Source organism: Camellia sinensis, chromosome 7 (assembly GCF_055761805.1).
Source record: "Camellia sinensis isolate YWXY chromosome 7, ASM5576180v1, whole genome shotgun sequence".
In the NCBI taxonomy this organism is placed as follows: domain Eukaryota; kingdom Viridiplantae; phylum Streptophyta; class Magnoliopsida; order Ericales; family Theaceae; genus Camellia; species Camellia sinensis.
In genome coordinates, this window is record NC_138967.1 from 18,507,941 (window position 1) to 18,520,300 (window position 12,360).

Here is a 12,360-nt window from a genome sequence, read left to right on the forward strand (position 1 = left end):
ATCACTCAACACTCATTCTCTGTTTTTCTCTCATAACCTCTTCTTTACTTTTCTCTCCTCGTGCACCTCTCTATTCTTTAATTTCTCTTATTTTTCATCCCTCCCCAAGTATTACTGATAGATAAACTGCAAGTAATGGACCCTTGCCCCGAGTACTCAACCCGAGCTTACTTCTTTCCTCAACGGATGGTCGATTTCCCTTCAGAAGGGCTGTGGTGTGACTGGTTGTGTAACAAATCTGCGGCTGACATAACTTGGCGTTGCCCTTGGCTTAATTTGGCTGAGATGAGCTTCAACATGTCTTGACAGTCAGGTGTAGAGTTGATTGGCCTCACACATTGTGTGTTCTATTTTCCTCTCCGATTCCGATGCTAGTTCGGGCATGATCAAATACGTCCAAATGACGGAGTGAAATACACAGCTTCGTTTCCGATTCACACCTCACCCTTACCCCGGTATCTTACGACCTAGAGGACGAGAGAGATTCTAGCCTCTGCCATTAGTTTCAGTTACACCCTGTCCGAGGAGTGTTTGGCTTGGCTTGAAGAGGAGGCAGAGGTTGGGCCGTCTTTGGCATAGAATCACCTGACTTAGCTGTGCCCCTAGTTTTACTGCTTTGATCTTTTCTTTTCAAGTTTTAAGATGTAAAAGCAACTTTGACCTAAATCAAAGAGTTGGAGAATGTACTTGTGTTAAAATCAATAAAATTAAAGTTGTGGGAACTAAAAATTTTCTTTTCGGTCCCAAAAATGGTCCAAGTTGTAAAAGGGTAGAATTTTGAACAAAATTAACTTTTATTAAAACTTTTCAAAATAATTTTCAGAAGCGATCACCACTTGACATGCACAGAATCGGTTCTCCAGATGTATAGTCCTGAATCAAAAGAAATCATAACTGCCGCTGATTGCATATCACTACTACTCTGCACTGTACTCAACTTTTCTTCCCAAAATAAAGGGCACAACTGAACTAATAGATGATGAACAAAGATGACCTGATCAAGAAAATGGACATGACAGTTGAATCGGAGATAGTTACGGCCGAACTTCATGGTGAAGTTGCCTACGTATCCCAAAAATGGGAATTAGGCCTTACGTAGTTCGATTCAAGTTCACTCGAGTATTAACTATCTCCTGTTGCGCTCTAACTTTTACCAAAGTTGCCCTTTAGGGTTTTCAACCTTACGAGCTCAGTTTTTTTTTTTTTATTTCTAATTTTCATACTCTAACTTTTGCCTAAGTTGCCCTTTTGGGTTTTCAGCCTAGCGAACCTCTCAGGGGTAGTATTTCTTCAACTTGTCCACATTGGTCAGTTGCGAGAACTCCAGGCCATCCAAGTCCATAAGAATAACCGCCCTTCCTGACCAGATTGACTCGATGATGTAAGGACCAGTCCAGTTGGGTTTGAAGTTGCCCCTAGGGTCATGAATGGGAGCCCGGTCATCTTTCAGCACCATGTCGGCTTCTTGAAGATTTCTGGACTTAACTTTCTTATTAAAAGCCCTGGCAATTCTACGCTAGTAGCCCTGGACATGATACAATGCCCTTAGTCTTCTCTCATCAAACAACATTAACTCTTCAAACCTACTTTGCTGCCAATCTATCTCTGCTATCTGACACTCGGCCATAACCCGCAACGACGGCACTTCAATTTCAATTGGCAAAACAGCCTTTATCCCATAAACGAAAGAATAAGGGGTTGCCCCTATAGATGTTTGGATTAAGGTTCTGTAGCCCTAGAGCACGAATGGCAGTTTATTTGGCCAATCCCTGTAAGTTTCCACCATCTTCTGCAGAATTCTCTTAATATTTTTATTTGCAGCCTCGACGACTCCATTGGTTTGCAGCCTGTTACTCAATGACTTATGGAAAGCCACGTTATATTTCTTAAGAAAGTCTATCACCTCTTTCTTAAAGTGCGACCATTATCGGAGATAATCTCATTCGGAGCTCTATACCTACAGATGATGTTGTTCTTGATAAACTTAGCCACATGAGACGTTGTTAGCACAAAGTCGGACTGGGCCTCTACCCATTTCGTGAAGTAGTCGATTGCTACCAAAATGAACTCATGCCCATTTGACCCCTTTGGAGTAACTGTGCTGATAACATCTATTCCCCAAATAGAAAATGGCCATGGTGAAGTCATGTTGTAGAGCTTTGACGGTAGAATGTTCATACGATTGGCATGAATCTGGCATTTGTGGCATCGCCGCACAAAACCAATGCAATTCTCATGCATGGTTGACCAGTAGTAGCCTGGTCTAAAGATTTTCTGGGCGAACATCACACCATTTATATGGTCTCCACACTTTCCTCCGTGGATGGCCTCCATAAGGCGCTTTGATTCCTCTTCCTCAACACATAGCTTGTGCATTCCCAAATGGCCTCTTTTGTACAACTTGCCTCCGCAAATGATAAATTGAACGACCAGACGCCGTATTCCCCTTTTGTCCTTGGCATTTGCTTCTGGGGGATACATCTTCTTTTCTAAGAAATTCCAAATATCATAATACTAGGGGTTCTTGTTTAAAGCCTCATCTATCGTAGCAATGGTTTCATAGGTTGGAGTGTACTTCTGTTTGATAATGATTGGACGCATCCTGACTCCCAATGAAATGTCTGCCATAGAAGATAGAGTTACTAGTACATCAGCAAATCGATTGTTCTCTCTTAGTAGATAGGTAAACATTAACTTTTCAAACCTCAGAATTAGCATATCCAAGACTTGATGGTAAACCTTTATTTTCTCTTCTTTTAGCCGCCAATCTCCATTGGCTTGAGACATAACCAAATTCGAATCCCCGATGACGTCTAACCTTTTTGCCCCTAGTTCCAGGGTGGCTTCTAATCTAGTAATACACGCTTCATATTCTGCTTCGTTGTTGGATACTTTGAATCAGAGTTTAAAGGCTAAGGGTATATGGGAGTCATCAGGTGTTATTAGCAACACATCGATCCCATAACCGTATTGATTGGCTTCTCCATCAAAGTACATCGTCCACGTTTTCTCCTCTATGTGCAGAATACCTTCATCTAGGAACAAGTACACCACCGCTTCATCCCCCTCTACTGGGTGATCTACCAAGAATTCTGCTACAGCTCTCCCTTTAACCGACTTGCGTGTAACATATGTAAGATCAAATTCAGAAAAAATAAGCAACCAATGGGCTAGCCTACCCGTAAGTGCTGGTTTCTCAAAGAGATATTTGATGGGATTTAATCTCAAAACCAGGATTACAGAGTGAGCTAATAGGTAGTGTCTCAACTTCCGAGTAGCCTATACCAAGGCTAGACAAGATTTCTCCAAGGGAGTGTAACGGGTCTCGTAATCCAGCATTTTCTTGCTTAAGTAGTAAACGGCTTTCTCCACCTTGGCCTTGGACTCCTGAGCTAACATACACCCCATGGTTGAGTTTGTCATCGATAGGTACAAAATCAGTGGTTTTCCCGGTTCTGGCGGTAATAACACAGGCGGATTCTGCAGCTACTGTTGACCTATTCAAAAGCGAACTGACGACGATCATCCCATTAGAATTTCTTTCCTTTCTTCAGGAGACCAAAAAGTGGTTCACAAGTCAAGGTTAATTTGAAAATAAACCGTCTTATGAATTGCATTTTACCTAGAAAGCCACGCACCTCCTTTTCAGTCCTTCGTGGTGGCATTTCTAAGATAATCTTGATTTTGGAAGGATCTACCTTAATTCCTCTCTGTGTGATTAGGAATCTCAGTATTTTTCCCGTTGTTACACCGAAAGTGCATTTTTGCAAGCTCAACCTCAATCTATACTCTTTGATCAGCTGAAAGAATTTCTCCAAGGCGATGTAGTGGCCCACTCGATCTTTGGACTTGAAAATCATATCGTCTACATACACCTCAACCTTTTTGTGGATTATGTCGTGCATAATGGTAGTTGCAGCCCTTTGATAAGTGGCCCTAGAATTCTTCAACCCAAACGGCATGACTCGGTAGTTGTAGGTGCCCCACGGAGTAATGAAAGCGGTCTTTTCCTTATCCTCGGGTGCCATCAGAATCTAGTTATACTCAGAAAATCCATCCATGAACGAGAACAATGCATGGCCTGTAGTGAAGTTTACCATCTTATCAATATGCGACAGTGAAAAATCATCCTTCGGACTAGCCTTATTCAGATCCTTGAAGTCGACACAGACTCTGATTCTGCCATCCTTCTTTAGGACTAGAACAATATTGGCCAACCACGTTGGATACTAAGATACAAGCAAGAACCTTGCCTTAATCTGTTTGGTAACTTCTTCTTTGATCTTCAAAGGCCAATCTAGGCAAACTAGTCGGGCCTGAAGGTGAAGAGGGATCTGGTGTTGTACAATCTCAGGATCGATTCCAAGCATGTTTTCGTAGGACTACGCGAAAACATCTTTGAAATGTTTTAATAAAGCAATTAAATGCTTGTGTTCCTCTGAAGACAGCATGGACCCGATCTGGACTAAGCGAGGATCTTCCTTAGTACCCACGTTAATTGATACGATTTTATCTGTACGGGGCTTAACACGCCTCTCTTCTCATGATCAACTAAATTTTTCAAAACCTAAGGGACTTCTTCCTCTTCGTTTATGTCAAAATTTTGACAATTAAGATCAATACAACAAACCAAAGGCACAAAGAAGTAGGCAAAGTTCACAGAATTCTTATTCAAAAAGTTTGGATCATCGGTTACAGTGGACTCAAAAGAAAAGCTAAAAGACGACTTGGACAGGACTTTAGTATCCGAGTTACCACTCCCAGAAGTACCAGACTCAGATGAACTTGAATTTGACTTCGAATCCACAGACTCAATGGAATTAGATCCAGACTCATTATCCGATTCAGAACTGTTGATGACGCCTTGCTCAAACTTCCAGACCAGATGTGGAGCCTCAGACGCATCCACAATAAGATTGGAGAAATCCACTATTGGGTTATCCTCGATCATTGAAATAGTAAAATTATCCCCCAAGTTGGTGGTCTTAGCTCCAGCAGTAGAACTTGTCAGTAAGTCAGCCAGTGCTTTTCCCAATAGCTCCTCCTCTTTGATGTCCAGGTTTGCAGTCCTGCGTTGATCCTTGCTAGGGCTCAGGTCTATTTGTTCTAGCTAGTGTCCGAAAAAGATCTCTAACATCGGATACCTTGTTTTGGTTTCCTAGTCATACCAGGGCTCTGGGAATCCACAAAGAGGGAATTCTTCTCCTTGGAGGACAAAACATTCGTTCAAGGTTCCCTTTATTGGTTTGTGGACTAACTCGTATTGCTTCCCCATCCTCTTTGCTCTCAACCTTTCTCTCAGTTCCTGCCATTTCCTTTGCCAATCTACAGTGGTAGGTTTGTATCTTAGCCCGAAAGCGTGGGGGTTATGACTCATCTCCTTAGCAACAGTACCTCTATGTCTGCCACTTCGGCCTAGTCCCGATCCGGGCATATGCCCCTATTTGTTCATCATGTAAATGGATTGTGTACTCACGTAGTCTCTATCGCCCTCTGCCATGATGGTTTGGAAAAACTGGGCTTCTGCCAGAAAAAAACCAAAAAGGAACACGTCTTCTTCTCCATGTATGATTTCCAATAACGGTGCAGTGGTTCCCTGGGGAGGATGGATCACAGAATTACCTTACACAGCGGCAATCTTGCCTTTGAAGGGGTACTTTACTAATTGACGGACTGTTGATGACACAACCCTCATCTAATGTAGCCAGGGCCTTCCCAGTAGTAGGTTAAACGTGGCCGGAACGTCCATGACATGGAATTCCACCTTATGCTCAGACGGGCCGATTAGGATATGGCGCTTGAACGTTCCCATAACATCCCGACTTGTATTGTCATAAGCCTGGACGACTTAGGTCATGGGAGTAAAGTCAATCGGCCTCAAACCGATGGCATAGGCAGTCCTTACTGGACGCACATTGATCACTGATCTGGTATCTACTAACACCACCATAATCCATTTTTTTTAACTTTCCAAGGTTACATAGAAGAGACGGTTGTGGTTGGCACCCTCAGGTGGTAACTCTTTATCTGTAAAAGATATCACTGGAGTAATGTCCCCAGATGTTACCAACGATACCAATTGGTTTGTAGTGGTATCGATAGGCAGTTTAGTCTGGTTCATTGCCTCTAACAATGCTTGCTTGTGCTCCCGAGATGCCATTATCAGCCCCCAGATTGATATGTCGGCCTGAACCTTCTTGAGCTGTTTTAAAACCATGTTTTTCTCAACATCCTTCTCTTTTGCTCTCTCAGCCTCCTTGTTAGAGGTCTCTGGTTGGTCTAATGCTGCGGGTTTGAAGTACCAACCACTCCAGGTCATATGATTGATCTCGTCGGTATACCAGATGTCATCTGGGGTATCAGCTTTCCAATCTTCATCAGTGTACGCATGACTTAGGTCGCTGTCTTCCCACCACTCTCCCGCAGTCATGGCCATAGAACTCGATGTCATCTGGGGTATCAGCTTTCCAACCTTCATCAGTGTACGCATGACTTAGGTCGCTGTCTTCCCACCACTCTCCCGCAGTCATGCCCAGACTAACATCGAGTTCTATCCAGAGCATATTAACATCATGCGCCCCATCATCATACCATTCTTCCTCCACCACAATCTCAGTTTCTAAATCCTGATATTTTCTGAGCTTCCTCAACAACCTTTTCCGGTCGCTAGGGTCCCATTCGACCTTTTTGGTAGTTTAGGCATCACCCACCACTGTTTCGGGTTCTTCTTTCCCTTTTCCTTTGCCCTGCTCCAGAGCTATCTTTGCCTAGATCTCTTCCATCCTTTCCTTTTGAAATTGTTCCAGTGCCTGTTCTTTCTCAGTCAGAGGTGCAGCCTTAGCCTTGCCATTAGCAGCAATTTTCTCTTCCTTCTCATTCTCTCCTATCTGTTCCTCCACATCAGACTCTTCCCCACTGAACCATCCATTGCTTGTTTCTAGCTGGCTCAGGTCCCACCATCCCACTTGAACACTACTTGTATCTTCCTCTTCAAAGAAGTATAAATCCTCCAAATCCTCCTCCAGATCAGCCAAATCCTCTTGTAAGCTAGCCAAGTCATTCAGGCCTTGTTTAGGCCGATCATTCTAATGTTGCCGTAACTGGCCCTTTCCAATAGCATTAATGCTGAAACAGTCCGACAATATGACTACTGGCTTCGGCTGATCGATGGCCACAATGTATAAACTGGGATCGTACTCCTCTGCAAGCGAGACCCCTTTTTCTATGACACGGGTATCAAACGGCCCTGTCTTCAGTGCATTTTCTTTCTTCATCTCTACTGCCACGGGTCTGGATTGCGTTTGTGGTGTTAGATCCATCATGCACATGTTTGCGCCTTCTGGAATTACCACATTCGATTTTGGTAGGTGAGATGATGTAATGTATGTGCTAGGGTTGAAGGTGGACGGTAGTGTATGGATGTGGTTAATGTTTCTGGGTGGGGGGATTTGGTAGTGTGCAGGAAGTGGGTTGGTTGTTACATTTTGTTTAGCGGATGGGGCGATGACTTTGTTGTCTATAAGATCCTGGATCTCATGACATAGACGGCAGCACATGTCTATGGGATGGCCATGTTGTTTGTGGAAGATGCAATACTGGGTAGGGTCGTGTTTGGTTAGCAATGGGTCTAGAAGTGGACGAGGATCGAGAAGCTTGAGATGTCCCTTTTGCATTAATAGCTTGACGGCGTGGGTTGGGCTCATATGGAGGGGAGTAAAAACTCTTCGATTCCGGGGTGGACCGGTACTTTGTGAAGGTTATAAGGTTGTGGCAGTAGCAAAAGGATTAGCCATCTTGGTAGTTGAAACAACAATACTGACATCCGCAGGCCGTGGAATAGTGTTACTGCTAGCATTGGTATTCCGAGAGAATGGCCTTCTTGCAGGTTTACTTGTTCTATAGATGATACCGTTTTTTAATGCACTCTCAATCTGGACCGCCAGCTCATGTAAGGAAGCTAATGTAGACAATGGTGCCACTATCATTCTCTGCAACATGTCTGGCTCAAGGTTAGTCGGACTTGTTCTCTTTCGGCAGGCCTATTTGCCATTTGGGCTGCCTTGGTTCTCCACCGAGCGACAAAATCAATGAATAATTCTTTAGGGTTCTAGGTAGTAGCCTCCAACTCACTAGTCTACCTCTATCTAGGTGTTATATGAGTACTGATTGACAAACACCTCGGATAGCTCCCCTCAATTCAACTTTGTTGAGTCCGCCAATTTTATGTACTAGATGGCCGCCACATCAAACAGGGTCCTCCCAAACAACGAGAGCTTCTGCGCCCGAGACAAACCTATGGGCCTCAATACATCTAAAAACAATCAGACATGCACAATCGGATCATCGCTCCCATCGAATCTGTCGATGTGGGGTATCTTAAATTTCTCTGGCAATCCGACTGAAGCCTCAGTGTACCCATCTTCGATATCTGGAATGGAGTTGAAGCCTTGGGATTTGTTCAATGCTTTCTCCAACCTAGCAATCTTGACTAAGGCCGGATCAATTTCATTGATATCAAAAGGAAAAATTCTTGCATGAGGTTGAATCGGAGGCCAATAAGCTGGAGTCAGGGAAAACATGTCCTGAGGATCCAGGACTAGCAGCTTTTCAACCGATGGGGGTAGATCCAGGTTTGGCTGAGCAGCTGGGATCAGAAATACGGTTGATGCGGATGCCCCAGATGTACGTCGTAGATCGGCGATAATTTCATCTTGTTCAGCCATCCTCTGGTTTACAATGTCCATGGTTCTTTGGAAAACTGTTATCATGGTAGCGAATTCCTCCACGTTCTGTGTTGTGTTCTATGCCATTGCCGGTCTGGGTGAAGTAGATGCTAGTGAACTGATTGAGTGAGAGCAGATATGTGTTTGCAGAGTGCTTTGTATCGATGCTACTGAATGTCTGTTCCTTCTTCGTCGAGTGACTGGCGGAAACGAGACAAACACGGGCTGACCACCAACAAGGTCTTAAGCTTTACAAAGCCTACTGAAACGAGTCCATACAACTTGGGAAATGTCAGGTCTTTCTGAAGCTATGATGGTAAACTACCTAGTTAAAAAAAAAAAAACACAATCAAAATCGGACAGCACTTCGACCCCAATTCACAACAGTCATAACAAATAGTCGAACTGTAATCCCCACTGAACTCTGTTCTCAAACTCATATTGATATGAACCATCCTGTATAGCCTCACTGTAAAAGCACATACCAAGTAAAAGAACCCTATGAGAGGGTAGGGTTACCCTGTCCAAGATTTTGGCACGATCTAGGCTGCACTATTTCAAACAACAAGTTTCACAACATCCTGCAAATGGGCAGCATCGTGTCCTAAGTTGGAATAATCACTATAGCTTCACTATATGCAACTAGGTCAAATGGTCGAAAGGGTACCTCAGCAAGATTACCTAATATACCTCTCACACCTAACACCGAGAAGTGAAAGGTGGATCAAGCAGTATAGCGGTAACCTAGATCCAAGGATTGTGTTTCCAACATGGCAGAGCCAATGACTAATCAGCCTTTTGGCATGCCTTTTGGGCAAGCCTCCGACAAATCATCCAAGAATAGCAGAAGGAAAACACAGTGACTTAAAGTAACCATGCAAATGCAATGCAAAGAACATATAAGTGTAGATAAAAATTCACATCATGAGTTTCATGTCAAGTTCTCTAAATCCCCAGTAGAGTCGCCAGAAACTGTAGCTTGACTTTTCGTGCTCCTTTCAGAAGACGGATAGCCCCACAGTTCAGACTCCCGCAATTCTAAATCTGATCTCACAAGTGCAATGTGAAATAAATAACACCAAAGAGTCCAAATCTGGAAAATCTTTTGAAAAATCGATGTTTGAATCAAATGCCAAAAATGGTCTGTTTTGCTAGATTTCTGAGTCGCCACCTAAATATTTTTGAAAAATTTAGGAAACCCAAGACTCGTACCAAAGGTCATTAGTCCGTCATCACCAAAGTGTCTCGGCTCAAGAACTTAGGTACGAGAGGGGAAGGTCATGAATTGAGCACCCCACTCGCCCGATCAAAGATTGGCTTCTACTAATCATGATGTGATTTTTATTTACATTATATGCTCTTGTTTTGATTTATTAGCTTCTTTTTTTTACCTATGTGACGCATACACAAATATAGACTAATTTGCAAGAATTGGAACATTTGATTTCATGTTTTATTTGAAATTGTTTTGTGAATTTGCCACTTAAAAAAAAGTGGGCTTAAAATGGACATTTAATCAAACTATCCCAATTCAAGCAACTAGCCTTCATCCATAGGCATTCAAACAGTTATATCATTTAAGCAATTAGCCTCATGGAAGTATGCTTGGACATGGTACACAAACATTCGATGCAAGATGCTAAAACATAAAAACTACTCACCCAGTACTCTGAGCCAAAACAAAGCAAAATTATTAGAAAAATATGCATGTTCCTAATTAATGTAATATGACTAATACAACGCACACATTATGTATTTTTATAGGCTCGGCTATAAGCATGGCATATGATTTCATTCGAGACATGCGATGAAGCACGTATTCAAGTAATGAATTTGAACATTGATATTGGGTTAGTATGATGAGTTGAGCCTTGATGCATGCAAGAAAATGGATGCAAAGCATAAGAATGCTAATTTGAAAAATGATGTTCCTATGCTAACCATCGTAAACAAATAAGTAAAAAGGAAAAAGACATGGGGTTGGAAGACATGCAACTTATTACATAATTGGCCCTCGTACAAGAGGGTGCAAATCAAAGTCCGAAAGTCTAAATTAAACTAATTATTACAAAATCAAATGAATAAATAAGCGAAGAATTAACTAGCTAACTATTCTATTACAACAAGGGTAACCATGATAAGTAAACTAACTATCTAAGTTAATTAGCTATAACAATTCCAAATACATAATAATAATAATTACAACACTAATAATCAACAAGACTAATTATAACAACAATAATAAATTGATTAATTAATTACAACAATGATGATGACATAAACAAGGATGCGCAAGGGTTGCATGCACAATATCCAAGAACAGCTCTGTTCGCCCAGGCTTGCTCTATTTCACTTTCAGCCACTGTCCTCTATTTTCTGCAAAATACAATGTTGACCAAACATTGATGACCAGCCGGCCCTCAATGAGGCCCAGTTGGGCCTAAAGAAGGCCAGTTGTGCCTGAATTTCATTCAAAATTCTATTTTGTGCTCTAAAGTGAAAACAGTGCAAACAGAGTGTTTTGAACTCTGTTTGTCCTTCTCACGTTTCTCTGCCATGGGAAAGCCTTGAGAGAATGTTGGAATCATTTTCAAAATCATCAATGAGCAAGTTGATTGCTTGATGATTTCGGGTACAATTTGGACAAAAATCAATAAATACAATGAACAACAACCACCCCTCCCTCCTATCATAGAGTGAACTCAAAGAGAGAGGTAGAGACACTTCAAGATTCATCAAAACGTCATGGATTGAGTTAAGGCAACCCTTGACACAATGGAGTTGGCATAACGTCTAGCCGAATCCCAAGCAATATAACTCATTTTCTTTATGTGGGTTGATTCATTTTAAGCCAAATTCATTAGCCTTTACCATATTTTAATCCATTAAGTCCAAGATGATTGTTATATCCACTAGAGATTATGTCAACTAAGTGAGAAATATGTCAAACGGAAGGTGATTCTCAACATGAAAAAGCGACTACACCGCTGGCAATGAACATCAGTAGAGATTAAGCCATTAAGCATAAATCGTTAGTTCACATTTTGAATAACCGTCAACCAATTTAAACAAATCTCAAATGAAAGAGATGAATGGCAAATTGATTATTAAAATGAGGTTCTTTAAACATGGAAATGAGTTAAAGAAAAGCTAAGAACAATATACAACAAACTATGGAGGCAAACTTATGAGACAACAACCAAGCTAATCAAAACATGAACTATTTAAACAACCTAGAACAGCCCCAAAATAGCCCTCGAGATAAAATAGAATTAATAAATAAATAAGTGGCTTAGAATGCATGAAAAGAGCCTAAAAAAGCTAATCAACGAAGAGAGAAAACAAGACTAGTAAGCAAGAACAAGGAAGGGTGGCTAACCCCTCCACTTTTGAAACCTCAAAACATGATTTTTAGCCCTTTTTTAACTCTGAAAATCAGTTTAGGAAACAAAGAAAAATAGTGTAAAAGTAAGGGTTTGAGCTATAGGTAAAGGTGTAGAAAGAGTGTAAATTCTCTCTATCCTTTTAGTAGCTCTCCAAACCCAAACTTAAACACTTGGAATAGAATCAAAACAACATAAAACTACAAGAACTAGATAGTAAATGAAAGAACAAGAAGTAAAAGAGAGGATGACAA